This window comes from Panulirus ornatus, chromosome 17 (genome assembly GCF_036320965.1).
Source record: "Panulirus ornatus isolate Po-2019 chromosome 17, ASM3632096v1, whole genome shotgun sequence".
Taxonomy (NCBI): domain Eukaryota; kingdom Metazoa; phylum Arthropoda; class Malacostraca; order Decapoda; family Palinuridae; genus Panulirus; species Panulirus ornatus.
The window spans coordinates 29183768-29207331 of NC_092240.1; the positions used below are offsets into that span (position 1 = coordinate 29183768).

The 23564-nt window shown below is 41.4% G+C and overlaps 1 long non-coding RNA gene across 1 annotated transcript in view; it reads right to left on the minus strand.

Annotated features, from left to right (window-relative positions):
• The window catches only part of LOC139754660 (uncharacterized), a 216704-nt gene that overhangs the window by 174863 nt on the left and 18277 nt on the right, over positions 1-23564 (minus strand). Inside the window, exon 2 of the long non-coding RNA XR_011713919.1 lies at positions 19674-19811. This is a non-coding gene — a long non-coding RNA (uncharacterized lncRNA). The remainder of the gene's footprint in view (positions 1-19673; positions 19812-23564) is intronic.

The window sequence follows — 23564 nt, forward strand, 5'->3', positions numbered from 1 at the left end:
TCCATCCTTCCACCTCCAATTTGGTCTCCCACTTCTCCTCGTTCCCTCCACCTCTGACACATATATCCTCTTTGTCAATCTTTCCTCACTCATTCTCTCCATGTGACCAAACCACTTCAATACACCCTCTTCTGCTCTCTTAATCACACTCTTTTTATTACCACACATCTCTCTTACCCTTTCATTACTTACTCGATCAAACTGCCTTACACCACATATTGTTCTCAAACATCTCACTTCCAACACACCCATACCCCTCTGCACAATCCTATCTATAGCCCACACCTCGCAACCATATAACATTTTTGGAACCACTATTCTTTCCAACATACCCATTTTTGCTTTCCGAGATAATGTTCTTGCCTTCCACACATTCTTCAACGCTCCCAGAACCTTTGCCCCCTCTTCCCCACCCTGTGACTCACTTCCGCTTCCATGGTTACATGCACTGTTAAATCCACTCGTAGTTACCTAAAACACTTCACTTTCTCCAGTTTTTCCCATTCAAACTTACCTCCCAAAACTGACTTGTCCCTCAACCTAGTGCTCTTATTCACATTTACTCTCAGCTTTCTTCTTTCACACACTTTACCAAACTCAGTCACCAGCTTCTGCAGTTTCTCACATGAATCAGCCACCAGCTGTATCATCAGTGAACAACAACTGACTCGCTTCCCAAGCCCTCTCATCCACAACAGACTGCATACTCACTCCTCTCTCCAAAACTCTTGCATTCACCTCCATAACAACCCCATCCATAAACAAATTAAACAACCATGGAAACATCACACACCCCTGCTGCAAACCGACCTTCACTGGGAACCACTTTCCTCTCTTCCTACACATACACATGCCTTACATCCTCGATAAAAACTTTTCACTACTTCTAGCAACTTGCCTCCCACGCCATATACTCCTAATACCTTCCACATTCAAAGCAAACACCTGATCCACACATCCTCTACCACTTCTGAAGCCACACTTGTCTTCCCCAATCTGATGCTCTGTACATGCCTTCACCCTCTCAATCAATACCCTCCCATTTAATTTCCCAGGAATACTCAACAAACTTATACCTCTGTAATTTGAGCACTCACCTTTATCCCCTTTGCCTTTGTACAATGGTACTACATGCATTCCGCCAATCCTCAAGTACTTCACCATGAGCCATACATACACTGAATATCCTCATCAACCAGTCAACAACACAGTCACCCCCTTTTTTAAAAAAATTCCACTGCAATACCATCCAAACCCGCCACCTTGCCGGCTTTCATCTTCCGCAAAGCTTTCACTACCTCTTCTCTGTTTACCAAATCATTCTCCCTGACTCTCCCGCTTCGCACACCACCTCGACCAAAACACCCCATACCTGCCACTTGATCATCTAACACATTCAACAAACCTTCAAAATACTCACTCCATCTCCTTCTCACATCACCGCTACTTGTTGTTACCTCCCCATTAGCATCCTTCACCAATGATCCCATTTGTTCTCTTGTCTTAAGCACTTTATTTACCTCCTTCCAAAACATCTTTTTATTCTCCCTAAAATTTAATGATACTCTCTCACCCCAACTCTCATTTGCCCTCTCTTTCACCTCTTGCACCTTTCTCTTGACCTCCTGCCTCTTTCTTTTATACATCTACCAGTCATTTGCACTATTTCCCTGCAAAAATTGTCCAAATGCCTCTCTCTCCTCTTTCACTGATAACTTTACTTCTTCATCCCACCACTCACTACCTTTTCTAATCTGCCCACCTCCCACCTTTCTCATGCCACAAGCATCTTTTGCATAAGCCATCAGCACTTACCTAAATATATCCCATTCCTTCCCCACTCCCCTAAGTCCTTTGTTCTCACCTTTTTCCATTCTGCACTCATTCTTTCCTGGTACATCCTCACACAAGTCTCCTTCCCAAGCTCACTTACTCTCACCACTCTCTTTACCCCAACATTCTCTCTTCTTTTCTGAAACCCTCTACAAATCTTCACCTTTGCCTCCACAAAATAATGATCAGACATCCATCCAGTTGCACCTCTCAGCCTATCAATTAACATGTAAACATGTAATCCAATAACATTCTCTGGCCATCTCTCCTACTTACATGCGTATACTTATGTATATCTCTCTTTTTACACCAGGTATTCCCAATCACCAGTCCTTTTTCAGCACACAAATCTACAAGCACTTTGCCATTTCCATTTACAACACTGAACACCCCATGTATACCAATTATTCCCTCAACTGCCACATTACTCACCTTTGCATTCAAATCATCCATCACTATAACCCGGTCTTGTGCATCAAAACTGCTAACACACTCACTCAGCTGCTCCCAAAACACTTGCCTCTCATGATCTTTCTTCTCATGCATCTCTCTCCATCCACTTTCAGTTTTACCCATATCAATTTAGAGTTTTACTTTCTTACACTCTATCACTCTGTCACATACTCCCACAACTCCTGTTTCAGGAGTAGTGCTACTCCTTCCTTTGCTCTTGTCCTCTCACCAACCCCTGACTTTACTCCCAAAACATTCCCAAACCACTCTTCCCCTTTACCCTTGAACTTTGTTTCACTCAGAGCTAAAACATCCAGGTTCCTTTCCTCAAACATACCACCTATCTCTCCTTTTTTCTCATCTTGGTTACATCCACATGCATTTAAGCACCCCAATCTGAGCCTTCAAGGAGGATGAAGACTCCTTGCATAACTCCTTCTTCTGTTCCCCTTTTAGAAAGTTAAAATACAGGGAGGGGAGGGTTTCTGGCCCCCGCTCCTGTCCCCTTTAGTCGCCTGCTACAACACGTGTGAATGCATGGGAAGTATTCTTTTGCCCATGCTCCTACTACATCTCCTTTTAATCTTCATACTGTTATAATTGGTCATTGTATCTCTGTCCCAATTGAAGACATATTCAGGTTATTTTGGCAAAATGATTTAGTATTTTGAAGACTTCTAGATCTCTCAGTCTGTATCTTTTCATGGGCAACCATTTAACGTCTTTTAGCATACCTTATAAGGTTCATTTCTGTGTGACAATTATTTTGGTGGCTCTTCTTTTATGTTCATGATAGCTTTTTTCATGTTGGGTCAGGTATGGTGACCAGAACTGAACAGTGTGCTCTGAGTGAGGTCTGACCAGGGTGTTACTGTATTGAGTGAATATTTCTATCTTTTATCTTATAGTTTATTATTTGTAGCTATTAAACCTAGCATCCTGTTGGCTTTTTTAATACAGCAAAGCATTGTTTTTCCCTGTCATGACTAACAATCAATCCTAGTTCTCTTTCTTTGCATTTCAGTTCATTTCTAGTAATCACTCCAAGGTTTCTTTTGTCTTCTACTTCTTTAGATAATTTACCAAGCATATTCTATTTGTGTTTGTGATGCTTTTCTGTTTCTGAATATAAATAAATCATGTCATCAAAAAATCCAAATTTTCCATATTAAAGAGTTAAGATTAAAGTTTTTTATTCAAAAGGGGGATTTTTTCAAACTTTTATTTAAAAAAAAATTACCTATGAACAAAAATCTCTGGGGTAATGGAGAAAGTATTCTAGCTCTATATTCCTTGCATGTCATAGAAAGCTATTAGGGTAGAAACACAGGGCTGCAACCCCCAACTTCTTGTATTTATATTTCAAAAATATGGAACAGAGGAAAGAGTCTCACCCTCCTTGAGGGCTCAGGGTGGTGTGTCTTAACGTGTATAGACGTAACTTAGATTGAGAAGAAAGGATGAATTGATAGTATGTTTGAAGAAAGTAACCTGGATGTTTTGGCTTAGTGTAATAAAGCTCAAGGATAAAGGGGAAGAATGGTTTGGGAATGTCTCAGGAATAAAGTCAGGGGTTGGTGAAAGGGCAAAAGCTAAGGAAGCGATAGCACTGCTGCTGAAAAAGGAGTAGTACGAATGTTTGAAAGTGTAAAAAAGTGACCTCTAGACTGATGGTGTGAAAATGAAAGTGGATTTTGAGAGAGGGGTGATTATTAGAACTTATGCACCTTGCCATGAGCAAAAATAGGATGAGGCATGTGTTTTGAGAGCAGTTGAATGAGTATGTCAGCAGTTTTGATGGATTAGACTAGGTATTAGTGATTAGTGATGGGTGAGAAATGAGGGTATAACTGGGAGATATGGTGGTATTTAGTAAGGTTAATAGGAATGGGGAACAGCTTCTGGAGTTGTGTGCTGAAAAAGATTTGGTGACTGGGAGCACATGGTTTAAAAATGATATACATAAGTGCATGGATGAGTAAGAAAGATAGTAAGAGTGTATCACTGTAATTGGAATACATTCTAACTGATAGGCATGCAAAAGAGAGACTCTTAGGAGTGAATGTGTTAAGAGGGACAACTGGCGTGATGTCTGATTATTAACTGGTGCAGGCAAAGGTGAAAATTTCAAGAGGTTTTCAAAAAAGGGGAAATCATATATGTGAGAAGAGGGTAGTGAAAGTGAAATTGGAAGAGACTTGTGTGAAGAAATACCAGATGGGATTGGGTGTAGTATGGCAAAAGATGAGAGTAAACAGAGTAAAGGGAGTAGTTGAGGAATATGAAATATCTAAGGAAGCATGTGCAAGAGAAATGTGTGGAAGGTCAGCAGGTGAGAAGTAAAGTTGCTAGTGACAGAGAAAAGAGAGGTGTGTGGGTAGTAATTACAGGGAAGGAATGAAAATGATTGGGAGATGAACAAAAGAAAGTAGCATGAGGTCGAGAGGAAGATGCAGGGGCCTGGAAAAGAGGGTAAATGAGAGTTGGGGTAAGCAAGTATTGGTAAACTTAAGAAAAATAAAAGAAAACGAATGAGAACATCAGTGAATGGAGCAAATGGGGAAGTGGTATCAGATAGCAATGAGGTGTAGAGAAAATGGAGGGATTATTCTGAAGGACTTTAAAGTGTTTGATGATTGGGTGGCAGATCTTGCATGTTTGGGTTGAGGTGGTATGCAGAGTGAAAAGTGGGTCTAAAGAGAGAAGAGGAGGTGAAAGCCTTGCATAATATGAAATGTGGTAAGGCAGTTGTAGATGGTACTGTGGATGAATTTATTAAGAAAAAGGATGACTGTGTTGATGATTGATTAGTTAGGATTTTCGATGTATTTATGGGTCATAGTTCAAGGTGAGGTGCCAGAGGATCAGAAGAATGCATGTATAGTGCTAATGTATTGAGGCAAGGGGGATGAGTATTCAAACTAATGAGGTGAAAGTTTGTTGAGTGTACCTGGTAAGTCGTATGACAGTGTGAGAAGGTGAAGGCATGTTCAGAGCATCAGTTAAGAGAGAAGCATGGGGTTTCAAGAGTGGCAGAGTATGTGTGGATCAGGTGTGTGCTTTAGAGAATGTGTGTGAGAAATACTGGGAGAAACAGAACAATTTGTATTTGGTATTCTTGGATCTGAGGAAAGCTTATGATAGGATTGATAGAGATGCCATGTGGAAGGTCTTGTGAATATAGGATGTGGAAGGAAAGCTACTAAAAGCAATGAGAAGCATTTATAAAGAGTTAAGGCATGTGTGTGTAGGGAGAAAAGAGGATGAGTAGCTCCAAGTGAAGGTCTGTGGCAGGGGTGTGTGTGATATCACCACAACTGTTCAATTTGTTTATGGGACAGAGTAGCAAGGGAGGTAAATGCAAGGGTCTTGGAAAAGAGGTCAGCATGCAGTCAATAGTGGTGAGGAGGCCTTAAAAGTGTGTCATTTGCTTTCTGATCATGTGGTGCTGATGGTAGACTTAAGTGAGAAACTGTAAAAGTTGGTGACTGAGTTTAGGAGAGAGTGAAAGTAGGAGGATGAGTGTAAATATGAATAAAAGCAGTTATTAAGTTTAGCAGTGCTGAGGGACAGTTAGTTGGGGTGTGAGTCTGAAAAATTTGAAGAAAGTTGAATATCTTAGATACCTGGGTGTGGACATGGCAGTAAACAGGACCATGGATTTCGAAACAAGTCTTAGGGTGGGTGAGGGGGCAAAGGTTCTGGAAGCATTATGAATGTTTGGAAAGAGTTCATTATTTGGGAGGGCAAAATTGGGTGTTTGAAGGTGTAGTAGTCCTAACAGTGTTGTATGGATGCAAGGCATGTTTTAGTTGAAAATATGCAAAGGAGGGTGACTGTATTGGAAATAAACTCTTTAAAGACATTATGTGGTGTAGGGAGGTTTGATTGAATAAATACTATAAAAGTAAGAGAGTGGTGTGGTAATAAGACCATGGTTGAGAGAAGTGAAGATGTTTTGCTGAAATAATTTGAACATATGGAGAGAATGAATGAGGAAAGGCTGAAGTAAAGGATATTTGGTTCAAAGTGGTGGGGATGAGAAGCAGAGACCAAACTGGAGATGGAAGGATGAAACAAAAGGAAAATCTTGAATGTTCAGGCCTGAACATGCAGGAGTGTGAAAGGCATGCACAGGATAAGTGATTGGGAACAGTGTGGTATACAAAGGGCAATGTGCTGTCAATGGCATGAAACATGGTATATGAGGCAGCTGGAGGAAACCATGGAAAGGTCTATGGAACTTGGTTGTGGACAGGGTGCTGTGATTTTGGTGCATTACATATGACAACTACAGACTGAATATGAGCAAATGAGGTCTTTTCTCTGTCTGTTCCTGGTGCTACCTTGCTATCCCAGGAAATGACAAAAAATATGAAATAAAAGATGTACAAAAATGTCCAAAAACTAAGTAAACTATAACATAAATATCACAAAAAAAGGATCTCCTTCTACAACAAAATAAACATGACATTTGGAAAATGTTTACTGAGATGTATGGGTGGATACCACGCAGTGAAAAAATCATATTTATTATATTTTATGCACATTATTAGCACATATCTGTATCTGAGAAGTCCCCACCACAGTAAATTTATCTTCAATAAAATCTAGTTAATGTAAAAACAAAATATATTCTGGTTTTTATAAGAGCAAAAAAGTCTTTCTTTGCATCTCAAATGAAAGATAAGAGAACAGGTGTAAACAAATATTGAAAGACTTTTGCTTTTTTACAGAAAAAAACATTTCATCTACAGTACACCATTTATGAAAGTAAAGTACTTATGTGTACATTTTATATATGTTACAAAAAATTTACTCTCAACATACTCCACAGTTATGTACATCATTGAGTTCTTGTCAACTTGTGTTTTTGTCTTTGTATATCTTCCTTTAAGGCAAGAAAGCCTAAAATCTAGAAAATGTAGGTCTACACAGTAATGTACTGTAAAATGCTATCTGTTGATTGTGTGAGCCTGATGGGATTTGACCAAACTAGACTCCATTACTCATCAATGTGAGACAGAGGGTATTTCATCACTCATTATTAGAAAAGTCATTTCCCTACTAGGGATGATCATAGCCTACCCACGGCACTCCCACCTACAATGGATAATATCCCATATATATATATATATATATATATATATATATATATATATATTTTTTTTGCTTTGTCGCTGTCTCCCGCGTTTGCGAGGTAGCGCAAGGAAACAGACGAAAGAAATGGCCCAACCCACCCCCATACACATGTATATACATACGTCCACACATGCAAATATACATACCTACACAGCTTTCCATGGTTTACCCCAGACGCTTCACATGCCTTGATTCAATCCAATGACAGCACGTCAACCCCGGTATACCACATCGCTCCAATTCACTCTATTCCTTGCCCTCCTTTCACCCTCCTGCATGTTCAGGCCCCGATCACACAAAATCTTTTTCACTCCATCTTTCCACCTCCAATTTGGTCTCCCTCTTCTCCTCGTTCCCTCCACCTCCGACACATATATCCTCTTGGTCAAGCTTTCCTCACTCATTCTCTCCATGTGCCCAAACCATTTCAAAACACCCTCTTCTGCTCTCTCAACCACGCTCTTTTTATTTCCACACATCTCTCTTACCCTTACGTTACTTACTCGATCAAACCACCTCACACCACACATTGTCCTCAAACATCTCATTTCCAGCACATCCATCCTCCTGCGCACAACTCTATCCATGGCCCACGCCTCGCAACCATACAACATTGTTGGAACCACTATTCCTTCAAACATACTCATTTTTGCTTTCCGAGATAATGTTCTCGACTTCCACACATTCTTCAAGGCTCCCAGAATTTTCGCCCCCTCCCCCACCCTATGATCCACTTCCGCTTCCATGGTTCCATCCGCTGCCAGATCCACTCCCAGATATCTAAAACACTTCACTTCCTCCAGTTTTTCTCCATTCAAACTCACCTCCCAATTGACTTGACCCTCAACCCTACTGTACCTAATAACCTTGCTCTTATTCACATTTACTCTTAACTTTCTTCTTCCACACACTTTACCAAACTCAGTCACCAGCTTCTGCAGTTTCTCACATGAATCAGCCACCAGCGCTGTATCATCAGCGAACAACAACTGACTCACTTCCCAAGCTCTCTCATCCCCAACAGACTTCATACTTGCCCCTCTTTCCAAAACTCTTGCATTCACCTCCCTAACAACCCCATCCATAAACAAATTAAACAACCATGGAGACATCACACACCCCTGCCGCAAACCTACATTCACTGAGAACCAATCACTTTCCTTTCTTCCTACACGTACACATGCCTTACATCCTCGATAAAAACTTTTCACTGCTTCTAACAACTTGCCTCCCACACCATATATTCTTAATACCTTCCACAGAGCATCTCTATCAACTCTATCATATGCCTTCTCCAGATCCATAAATGCTACATACAAATCCATTTGCTTTTCTAAGTATTTCTCACATACCTTCTTCAAAGCAAACACCTGATCCACACATCCTCTACCACTTCTGAAACCACACTGCTCTTCCCCAATCTGATGCTCTGTACATGCCTTCACCCTCTATATATATATATATATATATATATATATATATATATATATATATATATATATATATAAATTTTTTTTTATACTAATCGCCATTTCCCGCATTAGCGAGGTAGCGTTAAGAACAGAGGATGAGGACTGGGCCTTTGAGGGAATATCCTCACCTGGCCCCCCTCTCTGTTTCTTCTTTTGGAAAAAAAAAAGAGAGGAGAGGATTTCCAGCCTCCCGCTCCCTTCCCTTTTAGTCACCTTCTACGACACGCAGGGAACATGTGGGAAGTATTCTTTCTCCCCTATCCCCAGGGATAATATATATATATATATATATATATATATATATATATATATATATATATATATATATATATATATATATATATATATTTTTTTTGCTTTGTCAGGTCTCCCGCGTTTGCGAGGTAGCGCAAGGAAACAGACGAAAGAAATGGCCCAACCCACCCCCATGCACATGTATATACATACGTCCACACACGCAAATATACATACCTACACAGCTTTCCATGGTTTACCCCAGACGCTTCACATGCCCTGATTCAATCCACTGACAGCACGTCAACCCCGGTATACCACATCGATCCAATTCACTCAATTCCTTGCCCTCCTTTCACCCTCCTGCATGTTCAGGCCCCGATCACACAAAATCTTTTTCACTCCATCTTTCCACCTCCAATTTGGTCTCCCACTTCTCCTAGTTCCCTCCACCTCCGACACATATATCCTCTTGGTCAATCTTTCCTCACTCATTCTCTCCATGTGCCCAAACCATTTCAAAACACCCTCTTCTGCTCTCTCAACCACGCTCTTTTTATTTCCACACATCTCTCTTACCCTTACGTTACTTACTCGATCAAACCACCTCACACCACACATTGTCCTCAAACATCTCATTTCCAGCACATCCATCCTCCTGTGCACAACTCTATCCATAGCCCATGCCTCGCAACCATACAACATTGTTGGAACCACTATTCCTTCAAACATACCCATTTTTGCTTTCCGAGATAATGTTCTCGACTTCCACACATTCTTCAAGGCTCCCAGGACTTTCGCCCCCTTCCCCACCCTATGATCCCCTTCTGCTTCCATGGTTCCATCTGCTGCCAGATCCACTCCCAGATATCTAAAACACTTTACTTCCTCCAGTTTTTCTCCATTCAAACTTACCTCCCAATTGACTTGACCCTCAACCCTACTGTACCTAATAACCTTGCTCTTACTCACATTTACTCTTAACTTTCTTCTTTCACACACTTTACCAATCTCAGTCACCAGCTTTTGCAGTTTCTCACATGAATTAGCCACCAGCGCTGTATTCATCAGCAAACAACAACTGACTCACTCCCAAGCTCTCTCATCCCCAACAGACTTCATACTTGCCCCTCTTTCCAAAACTCTTGCATTCACCTCCCTAACAACCCCATCCATAAACAAATTAAACAACCATGGAGACATCACACACCCCTGCCGCAAACCTACATTCACTGAGAACCAATCACTTTCCTCTCTTCCTACACGCACACATGCCTTACATCCTCGATAAAAACTTTTCACTGCTTCTAACAACTTGCCTCCCACACCATATATTCTTAATACCTTCCACAGAGCATCTCTATCAACTCTATCATATGCCTTCTCCAGATATATATAATATATATATATATATATATATATTTTTTTTTGCCGCTTGCCTCCCGCGTTTGCGAGGGTAGCGCAAGGAAACAGACGAAAGAAATGGCCCAACCCACCCCCAAACACATGTATATACATACGTCCACACATGCAAATATACATACCTACACAGCTTTCCATGGTTTACCCCAGACGCTTCACATGCCTTGATTCAATCCACTGACAGCACGTCAACCCCGGTATACCACATCGCTCCAATTCACTCTATTCCTTGCCCTCCTTTCACCCTCCTGCATGTTCAGGCCCCGATCACACAAAATCTTTTTCACTCCATCTTTCCACCTCCAATTTGGTCTCCCTCTTCTCCTCGTTCCCTCCACCTCCGACACATATATCCTCTTGGTCAATCTTTCCTCACTCATTCTCTCCATGTGCCCAAACCATTTCAAAACACCCTCTTCTGCTCTCTCAACCACGCTCTTTTTATTTCCACACATCTCTCTTACCCTTACGTTACTTACTCGATCAAACCACCTCACACCACACATTGTCCTCAAACATCTCATTTCCAGCACATCCATCCTCCTGCGCACAACTCTATCCATGGCCCACGCCTCGCAACCATACAACATTGTTGGAACCACTATTCCTTCAAACATACTCATTTTTGCTTTCCGAGATAATGTTCTCGACTTCCACACATTCTTCAAGGCTCCCAGAATTTTCGCCCCCTCCCCCACCCTATGATCCACTTCCGCTTCCATGGTTCCATCCGCTGCCAGATCCACTCCCAGATATCTAAAACACTTCACTTCCTCCAGTTTTTCTCCATTCAAACTCACCTCCCAATTGACTTGACCCTCAACCCTACTGTACCTAATAACCTTGCTCTTATTCACATTTACTCTTAACTTTCTTCTTCCACACACTTTACCAAACTCAGTCACCAGCTTCTGCAGTTTCTCACATGAATCAGCCACCAGCGCTGTATCATCAGCGAACAACAACTGACTCACTTCCCAAGCTCTCTCATCCCCAACAGACTTCATACTTGCCCCTCTTTCCAAAACTCTTGCATTCACCTCCCTAACAACCCCATCCATAAACAAATTAAACAACCATGGAGACATCACACACCCCTGCCGCAAACCTACATTCACTGAGAACCAATCACTTTCCTTTCTTCCTACACGTACACATGCCTTACATCCTCGATAAAAACTTTTCACTGCTTCTAACAACTTGCCTCCCACACCATATATTCTTAATACCTTCCACAGAGCATCTCTATCAACTCTATCATATGCCTTCTCCAGATCCATAAATGCTACATACAAATCCATTTGCTTTTCTAAGTATTTCTCACATACCTTCTTCAAAGCAAACACCTGATCCACACATCCTCTACCACTTCTGAAACCACACTGCTCTTCCCCAATCTGATGCTCTGTCCATGCCTTCACCCTCTATATATATATATATATATATATATATATATATATATATATATATATATATATATAAATTTTTTTTTTATACTAATCGCCATTTCCCGCATTAGCGAGGTAGCGTTAAGAACAGAGGATGAGGACTGGGCCTTTGAGGGAATATCCTCACCTGGCCCCCCTCTCTGTTTCTTCTTTTGGAAAAAAAAAAAGGAGAGGAGAGGATTTCCAGCCTCCCGCTCCCTTCCCTTTTAGTCACCTTCTACGACACGCAGGGAACATGTGGGAAGTATTCTTTCTCCCCTATCCCCAGGGATAATATATATATATATATATATATATATATATATATATATATATATATATATATATATATATATATATATATATATTTTTTTTTGCTTTGTCAGTCTCCCGCGTTTGCGAGGTAGCGCAAGGAAACAGACGAAAGAAATGGCCCAACCCACCCCCATGCACATGTATATACATACGTCCACACACGCAAATATACATACCTACACAGCTTTCCATGGTTTACCCCAGACGCTTCACATGCCCTGATTCAATCCACTGACAGCACGTCAACCCCGGTATACCACATCGATCCAATTCACTCAATTCCTTGCCCTCCTTTCACCCTCCTGCATGTTCAGGCCCCGATCACACAAAATCTTTTTCACTCCATCTTTCCACGTCCAATTTGGTCTCCCTCTTCTCCTAGTTCCCTCCACCTCCGACACATATATCCTCTTGGTCAATCTTTCCTCACTCATTCTCTCCATGTGCCCAAACCATTTCAAAACACCCTCTTCTGCTCTCTCAACCACGCTCTTTTTATTTCCACACATCTCTCTTACCCTTACGTTACTTACTCGATCAAACCACCTCACACCACACATTGTCCTCAAACATCTCATTTCCAGCACATCCATCCTCCTGTGCACAACTCTATCCATAGCCCATGCCTCGCAACCATACAACATTGTTGGAACCACTATTCCTTCAAACATACCCATTTTTGCTTTCCGAGATAATGTTCTCGACTTCCACACATTCTTCAAGGCTCCCAGGACTTTCGCCCCCTTCCCCACCCTATGATCCCCTTCTGCTTCCATGGTTCCATCTGCTGCCAGATCCACTCCCAGATATCTAAAACACTTTACTTCCTCCAGTTTTTCTCCATTCAAACTTACCTCCCAATTGACTTGACCCTCAACCCTACTGTACCTAATAACCTTGCTCTTACTCACATTTACTCTTAACTTTCTTCTTTCACACACTTTACCAATCTCAGTCACCAGCTTTTGCAGTTTCTCACATGAATTAGCCACCAGCGCTGTATCATCAGCAAACAACAACTGACTCACTCCCAAGCTCTCTCATCCCCAACAGACTTCATACTTGCCCCTCTTTCCAAAACTCTTGCATTCACCTCCCTAACAACCCCATCCATAAACAAATTAAACAACCATGGAGACATCACACACCCCTGCCGCAAACCTACATTCACTGAGAACCAATCACTTTCCTCTCTTCCTACACGCACACATGCCTTACATCCTCGATAAAAACTTTTCACTGCTTCTAACAACTTGCCTCCCACACCATATATTCTTAATACCTTCCACAGAGCATCTCTATCAACTCTATCATATGCCTTCTCCAGATATATATATATATATATATATATATATATATTTTTTTTTGCCGCTGCCTCCCGCGTTTGCGAGGTAGCGCAAGGAAACAGACGAAAGAAATGGCCCAACCCACCCCCAAACACATGTATATACATACGTCCACACACGCAAATATACACACCTACACAGCTTTCCATGGTTTACCCCAGAGGCTTCACATGCCCTGATTCAATCCACTGACAGCATGTCAACCCCGGTATACCACATTGATCCAATTCACTCTATTCCTTGCCCTCCTTTCACCCTCCTGCATGTTCAGGCCCCGATCACACAAAATCTTTTTCACTCCATCTTTCCACCTCCAATTTGGTCTCCCACTTCTCCTCGTTCCCTCCACCTCCGACACATATATCCTCTTGGTCAATCTTTCCTCACTCATTCTCTCCATGTGCCCAAACCATTTCAAAACACCCTCTTCTGCTCTCTCAACCACGCTCTTTTTATTTCCACACATCTCTCTTACCCTTACGTTACTTATTCAATCAAACCACCTCACACCACACATTGTCCTCAAACATCTCATTTCCAGCACATCCATCCTCCTGCGCACAACTCTATCCATAGCCCACGCCTCGCAACCATACAACATTGTTGGAACCACTATTCCTTCAAACATACCCATTTTTGCTTTCCGAGATAATGTTTTTGACTTCCACACATTCTTCAAGGCTCCCAGGATTTTCACCCCCTCCCCCACCCTATAATCCACTTCCGCTTCCATGGTTCCATCTGCAGCCAGATCCACTCCCAGATATCTAAAACACTTTACTTCCTCCAGTTTTTCTCCATTCAAACTTACCTCCCAATTGACTTGACCCCCAACCCTACTGTACCTAATTACCTTGCTCTTATTCACATTTACTCCTAACTTTCTTCTTTCACACACTTTACCAAACTCAGTCACCAGCTTCTGCAGTTTCTCACATGAATCAGCCACCAGCGCTGTATCATCAGCGAACAACAACTGACTCACTTCCCAAGCTCTCTCATCCCCAACAGACTTCATACTTGCCCCTCTTTTCAAAACTCTTGCATTCACCTCCCTAACAACCCCATCCATAAACAAATTAAACAACCATGGAGACATCACACACCCCTGCCGCAAACCTACATTCACTGAGAACCAATCACTTTCCTCTCTTCCTACACGTACACATGCCTTACATCCTCGATAAAAACTTTTCACTGCTTCTAACAACTTGCCTCCCACACCATATATTCTTAATACCTTCCACAGAGCATCTCTATCAACTCTATCATATGCCTTTTCCAGATCCATAAATGCTACATACAAATCCATTTGCTTTTCTAAGTATTTCTCACATACATTCTTCAAAGCAAACACCTGATCCACACATCCTCTACCACTTCTGAAACCACACTGCTCTTCCCCAATCTGATGCTCTGTACATGCCTTCACCCTCTCAATCAATACCCTCTCATATAATTTACCAGGAATACTCAACAAACTTATACCTCTGTAATTTGAGCACTCACTCTTATCCCCTTTGCCTTTGTACAATGGCACTATGCACGCATTCCGCCAATCCTCAGGCACCCCACCATGATTCATACATACATTAAATAACCTTACCAACCAGTCAATAATACAGTCACCCCCTTTTTTAATAAATTCCACTGCAATACCATCCAAACCTGCTGCCTTGCCGGCTTTTATCTTCCGCAAAGTTTTTACTACCTCTTCTCTGTTTACCAAATCATTTTCCCTAACCCTCTCACTTTGCACACCACCTCGACCAAAACACCCTATATCTGCCACTCTATTATCAAACACATTCAACAAACCTTCAAAATACTCACTCCATCTCCTTCTCACATCACCACTACTTGTTATCACCTCCCCATTTGCGCCCTTCACTGAAGTTCCCATTTGCTCCCTTGTCTTACGCACTTTATTTACCTCCTTCCAGAACATCTTTTTATTCTCCCTAAAATTTAATGATACTCTCTCACCCCAACTCTCATTTGCCCTCTTCTTCACCTCTTGCACCTTTCTCTTGACATCCTGTCTCTCTCTTTTATACATCTTCCACTCAACTGCATTTTTTCCCTGCAAAAATCATCCAAATGCCTCTCTCTTCTCTTTCACTAATAATCTTACTTCTTCATCCCACCACTCACTACCCTTTCTAATCAACCTACCTCCCACTCTTCTCATGCCACAAGCATCTTTTGCGCAATCCATCACTGATTCCCTAAATACATCCCATTCCTCCCCCACTCCCCTTACTTCCATTGTTCTCACCTTTTTCCATTCTGTACTCAGTCTCTCCTGGTACTTCCTCACACAAGTCTCCTTCCCAAGCTCACTTACTCTCACCACCCTCTTCACCCCAACATTCACTCTTCTTTTCTGAAAACCCATACAAATCTTCACCTTAGCCTCCATAAGATAATGATCAGACATCCCTCCAGTTGCACCTCTCAGCACATTAACATCCAAAAGTCTCTCTTTCGCGCGCCTGCCAATTAACACGTAATCCAATAATGCTCTCTGGCCATCTCTCCTACTTACATACGTATACTTATGTATATCTCGCTTTTTAAACCAGGTATTCCCAATCACCAGTCCTTTTTCAGCACATAAATCTACAAGCTCTTCACCATTTCCATTTACAACACTGAACACCCCATGTATACCAATTATTCCCTCAACTGCCACATTACTCACCTTTGCATATATATATATATATATATATATATATATATATATATATATATACACATATTTTCATTATACTTAATTGCTATCTCCTATGTTAGCAAGGTAGTGCGAGGTTATTTGTATATACATTTATTTTCTATTATTTCTTTTATCATTCTTTGTCGCTGTCTCCTGTGTTAGCAAGGTAGCACATGGAAACAGATGAAAGAATAGCTCAACCCACCCACATACACATGTATAGACATACACGCCCACACACGCACATATACATACCTATACATTTGAACGTATACATACATATACATACAAAGACATATACATATATAAACATGTACATACTCATACATGCTGCCTTCATCCATTCCCGCCGCCACCCCACCACACATGAAATAGCACCCACCCTCCCCCCCGCATGTGCATGAGGTAGTGGTAAAAAAAGACAATAAAGGCCATATTCATTCACACTCATTCTCTAGCTGTCATGTGTAATGCACCAAAAACACAGCTCCTTTGCCACATCCAGGCCCCACAAAACTTTCCATGGTTTACCCCAGACGCTTCACATGCCCGGGTTCAATTCAATGATAGTACGTCGACCCCAGTATACCACATCGTTCCAATTCACTCCATTCCTTACACGCCTTTTACCATCCTGTATGTTCAGGCCCCGATTGCTCAAAATCTTTTTCACTCCATCCTTCCACTTCCAGTTTGGTCTCCTACTTCTTGTATTGTCCTCAAACATCCCATTTCCAACACACCACCCTCCTCCACACAACCCTATCTATAGCCCATGCCTCACAACCACATAACATTGTTGTGACCATTATTCCTTCAGACACGTCAATTTTTGCTTTCTGAGATAACGTTCTCGCCTTCCACACATTCTTTAACGCTCCCAGAACCTTTGCCCCCTCCACCACCCTATGACTCACTTCCACTTTCATGGTTCCATATGCTGCCAAATCCACTCCCAGAGATCTAAAACACTTCACTTCCTCCAGTTTTTCTCCATTCAAACTTACCTCCCAATTGACTTGTCCCTCAACCCTACTGAACCTAATAACCTTGCTCTTACTCACATTTACTCTCAACTTTCTTCTTTCACACACTTTACCAAACTCAGTCACCAACTTCTGCAGTTTCTCACCCAAATCAGTCACTAGTGCTGTATCATCAGCGAACAACAACTGACTCACTTCCCAAGCCCTCTCATCGACAAAAGACTGCATACTTGCCCTTCTCTCCAAAACTCTTGCATTCACCTCCCTAACAACCCCATCCATAAATGAATTAAACAACCATGGAGACATCAAGCACCCCTGCCACAAACCGACATTCACTGAGAACCACTCACTTTCCTCTCTTCCTACGTGTACACATGCCTTACATCCTCAATAAAAAGTTTTCACTGCTTCTAGCAACTTGCCTCCCACTCTACATACTCTTAGTACCTTCCACAGAGCATCTCTGTCAACTCTATCACATGCCTTTTCCAGATCCATAAATGCTACATACAAATCCATCGGTTTTTCTAAGTATTTCTCATACATTCTTCAAAGCAGTCACCTAATCCACACATCCTCTACCACTTCTAAAACCACACTGCTCTTCCCCAATCTGATGCTCTGTACATGCCTTGACCCTTTCAATCAATACCCTCACATATAATTTCCCAGGAATACTCAACAGACTTATACCTCTGTAATTTGAAAACTCACCTGTATCCCCTTTGCCTTTGTACAGTGGCACTATGCATGCATTCCGCTAATCCTCAGACCCTTCACGATGAACCACACATACATTTAATATCCTCACCAACCAGTCAACAACAACAGTCAAACCCTTTTCTAAATAAACTCCACACCAATACCATCCAAATCCGCCGCCTTACCAGCTTTCATCATCAGCAAAGACTTCACGCCCTCTCCTCTATTTACCAAATCATTCTCCCTGACCCTCTGCTCTCACTTCGCACACCAACTCGACCAAAACACCCTATATCTGCCACTTTATATATATATATATATATATATATATATATATATATATATATATATATATATATATATATATATATATATATGGAAGCGGGTGCCTGGAAATCCTCCCCTCTCGTTTTCAATTATCCAAAAGAAGGAACAAAGGGAGCCAAGTGAGGATTTCTTTTAAATGCTCAGTCCTCTGTTCTTAACGCTACCTCGTTAACGCGGGAAATGGCGAATAGTATGATTATTGGTGCATATGCACTTGGGCATGAGAAGAAAGATCATGAGAGGCAACTGTTTCAGGAGCAGCTGAGTGAGTGTTTTAGTACAAAGACGCTAGTTTTCCGGGAATTGCCGGAATTCCGGCTTTTTGATCAATTAGAGTCAAATTTCCGGTTTTCCATTTTTCTCTCCGTCTCTGGTCTTTCTAATGATGACAGCCGGAAAATGAACAAGTAGACTCTTGACGGATGTTTTCATATTATATCGATCGTGGATTTTGTATATATACTGTATGTATCTAAAGATAAGAATATCGCAAAACAACTGGATCGCTAACCTAGCGAGACTAAGCTTCTCTCCCGCTCTTGCGCTTCGCATGCTTTGCTAATGGTTTGTAAAGTGCGCGATGCGACAGTATATGCATGTATACTAGCGCTACGAGCGGGCTGTGCGGCTAGGCCAAGCGGCCGGCCGGATAAGCAACCGGTAGCATGTCTGCAGCCAAGCGCTATGTTTGAAACGGTACGGCGTGTGTACATCGGGGACTTAATCGGTGAATTTTGGATGATGGCTTAATTGTTTCAAATCAATAAGCGTGTCGGACCATAAATCTTTTGTTTGTGTGTGTGCCCATGGATATTTAATCGGACTTTGCCTTTGGAATTGCATGGAATGCCGGAAACGAGCGCAAGATTTGCCGTCGGTATCTGCAGTTTCTACCAACCCTGGCGCGGTAAGTTACAGTGTGTGCTGGTTGTGTAATACACTCTACCGTATGTTTAGACTTGAATGTGACAACGCATGCATAGTCTGTATTGGAGCCGCGTCACGGATAATTCTCATTGATTCGTAATGGAGGTTGAAAGAGACGCTAAGGGTGAAATTGATTGATGTTGGAATTAAGAATAAGTTTAACTGGCGCTGGCTTGAGGCCAAAGATAATACTTGATCTTTCTTGTCGGATTACATTCGTAAACTTAATGTGGCATGGAAAGCATTGTGCAAAGTGTGCAACCAAACAATTTCATATGGCAGTGCAGGAATGAAGGCACTTGTGAAACATGGCAACTGTGATGCACATAAGAGAGCAAAGAAGATACAGGACACCAATCAAACACTACCTGCAGTCTTTAAAGCTGCTAATGCAGTAGAGTCAGGGAAGGCTGGCAAAGGAGCTATACTAGTATCTGGAGATAAGGACAGACCCTGCACTTTACCATACGGTGCTCCTCCAAATGTTCACCAATCGGCTACATGTTCTGGAAAGAGAGATGCCCCTTTACCAAATGTTTCTTACCCAGATAGGAAAGGAAATGTAGAAGCCATGGTTGTATCCTTCATTGTTGAAAATAACTTGCAGTTTACAATTACGTCAAAGTTACTAGACATTGCAAAGGAGCTTGCAAGAGATAAAGTTTTGCAAGGTATGTCACTAGACAGGACTTCATGTACATATAAATTTAAGATGGACTTGCAGCGGTGTATCATAAACGTCTAGTTTCAGACCTGAAGAAGAGCAAATTTTCCATTAATACTGAAGAATGTACAGCAAAAATTAACAAGCGGGTGTTAAGCGTGATGTGCGCTTCGCGCACATATTGCCCCTTTTTCCACTACTAATATTTTTCAGGCCCTAGAGACATTTGCCACTGGCATCCCTGGTTCGTAGTTTTGATGCACGAGACCGGTTTATAGTGATGGGTGATTTGAATGCAAAGGTGAGTAATGTGGCAGTTGAGGGAATAATTGGTGTATATGAGGTGTTCATTACTGTAAATGGAAATGGTGAAGAGCTTGTAGATTTGTGTGCAGAAAAAGGACTAGTGATTAGGAATGTGATTAGGAATACCTGGTTTAAAAAGAGAGATATATGTAAGTATATGTATGTAAGTAGGAGAGATGGCCAGAGAGCATTATTGGATTATGTGTTAATTGATAGGTGCGTGAAAGAGAGACTTTTGGATGTTGATGTGCAGAGAGGTGCAACTGGAGGGATGTCTGATTATTATCTTGTGGAGGCGAAAGTGAAATTTTGTAGAAGTTTTCAGAAAAGAGGAGAGAATGCTGGGGTGAAGAGAGTGGTTAGAGTAAGTGAGCTTGGGAAGGAGACTTCTGTGAGGAAGTACCACGAGAGACTGAGTGCAGAATAGAAAAAGGTGAGAGCAAAGGAAAGGATGTAAGGAGAGTGGGGGGAGGAATGGAATGTAATTAGGGAAGTAGTGATAGCTTGCCCAAAGGATGCTTGTGGTATGAGAAGCGTGGACAGTGGGCAGATTAGAAAGGGTAGTAAGTGGTGTGATGAAGAAGTAAGATTATTAGTGAAAGATAAGAGAGATTTTTGCAGGGAAATAGTGCAAATAACAAGGAGATGTATAAAAGAAAGAGGAGGGAGTTCAAGAGAAAGGTGCAAGAGGTGGAAATGAGGGAAATGAGAGTTGGGGTGAGAGAATATCGTTAAATTTTAGGGAGAATAAAGAGATACATAAGAAAAGAGAACAGATATGAACATCGGTGAATGGGGCTAATGGGGAAGTAATAACAAGTAGTGGTGATGTGAGGAGATGGAGTGAGTATTTTAAAGGTTTGTTGAATGTGTTAGATGATAGAGTGGCAGATACAGGGTGTTTTGCTAGAGGTGGTGTGTGAAGTGAGAGGGTCAAGGAGAATGATTTGGTAAACAGAGAAGAGACAGTAAAAGCTTTGCGGAAGATGAAAGCCGGCATGGTGGAGGTTTGGATGGTATTGCAGTGGAATTTATTAAAAAAGGGGGTGACTGTGTTGTTAACTGGTTGGTGAGGATATTCAGTGTATGTATGGCTCATGGTGAAGTACCTGAAGATTGGCGGAATGCATGCATAGTGCCACTGTACAAAGGCAAAGGGGATAAATGTGAGTGTTCAAATTGCAGAGGTATAAGTTTGTTGAGTACCCCTGGGAAATTATATGGGAGGGTATTGATTGAGAGGGTGAAAGCATGTACAGAGCATCAGATTGGGGAAGAGCAGTGTGGTTTCAAAAGTGGTAGAGGATGTGTGGATCAGGTGTTTGCTTTGAAAAATGTATGTGACAAATACTTAGAAAACAATATGAAAGCATATGATAGAGTTGACAGAGATGCTCTGTGGAAGGTATTAAGAGTATATGGTGTGGGAGGCAAATTGCTAGAAGCAGTGAAAAGTTTGTATTGAGGATGTACGGCATGTGTACGAGTAGGAAGAGAGGAAAGTGATTGGCTCCCAGTGAATGTTGGTTTGCGGCAGGGGTGCGTGATGTCTCCATGGTTGTTTAATTTGTTTATGGACGGGGTTGTTAGGGAGGTGAATGCAAGAGTTTTGGAGAGAGGGGGAAGTATACAGTCTGCAGTAGATGAAAGGGCTTGGGAAGTAAGTCAGTTGTTGTTTGCTGGTGATACAGTGCTGGTAGCTGATTCAGGTGAGAAATTGCAAAAGCTGGTGACTGAGTCTGGTAAAGTGTGTGAAAGATGAAAGCTGAGAAAAAATGTGAATAAGAGCAAGGTTATTAGGTACAGTATGGTAGAGGGACAAGTCAACTATGAGGTAAGTTTGAATGGAGAAAACCTGGAGGAAGTGAAGTGTTTTTGATACCTGGGAGTGGATTTAACAGTGGATGGAACCATGGAAGTGCAAGTGAGTCACAGGGTTGGGGAGGGGGCAAAGGTTCTGGGAGCATTGAACAATGTGTGGAAGGCAATAACATTATCTGGGAAAGCATATACGGGTATGTTTGAAGGAATAGTAGTTCCAATAATGTTATATGGTTGCAGGGTGTGGGCTATTGATAGGGTTGTGCGGAGGAGGGTGGATGTGTAGGAAATGAGATGTTTGAGGGCAAATTTGGTGTGAGGTGGTTTGATCAAGTAAGTAATGAAGGGGTAAGAGAGATGTGTGGTAATAAAAAGAGTGTGGTTGAGAGAGCAGAGGAGGATGTATTGAAATGGTTTGGTCACATGGAGAGAATGAGTGAGGAAAGATTAACAAAGAGGATATATGTGTGAGAGGTGGAGGGAACGACGAGAAATGGGAGACCAAATTCGAGGCGGAAGGATGGAGTGAAAAAGATTTTGAGCGATCGGGGCATGAACATGCAGGAGGGTGAAATGCGTGCAAGGAATAGAGTGAATTGGAACAATGTGGTATGCTGGGGTCGACATGCTGTCAGTGGATTGATCCAGGGCTTGTGAAGTGTCTGGGGTGAACCATAGAAAGTTTTGTTGGGCCTCGACATGGAAAGGGAGGTGTGGTTTCAATGCATTACACATGACAGCTAGAGATGATTACAAATTTGGAGAGAAAAATTCATTTACTAATATTTTCCCAATTGATTAACTAATGAATCTTACGGTAAGAAATCTAATCGTAAGTCTTTGCCATATATATTCTCATTCATAATTCTCGATAGTATCTATGGTGAGATTTTGAACAACATCAAAGATGTCAAAAAAATCATGAAAAATTGAGTCATTATGTTTGACACATTGGTGGAATTTTGTTCATATTTTCAACTTTCAGACTTTCATGAAAATCTAACGTATATATTATTCCTTATGCTGAATAAGAATTTAGGGTAAGAAATTTTCATTCTCTAATAACATATCAATTCGCTAATGAATGATAAGATAATCAACCTTGATATTCATTAAGTAATTTCTTGACTAATTAACCTAAACATAAGTTTTTGAAAACAGTTTCTTATTCTGCATGGTTAATAGTGTCTATGGTGAGATTTTGAACACAATGCAAGACGTTCAAAAAAATCATGAAAAGTTAGCCATCTTAAACAAAATCCAAGATGTTAAAAATAGACAATGAAAATTGCACCATATTGCTCTAGATTTTGGTAGGATTTTCATGAAATTTTCAACTTTTTCAGATGGGCATGAAAATCTCATTTCAGATGTCATTCCTTATTCTGAATAAGAATTAGGAGTGAAAAAATTCCATTTCCTTATGTTTTTTGGATTAATTAGCTACTGAATGGTAATACAACCTGAT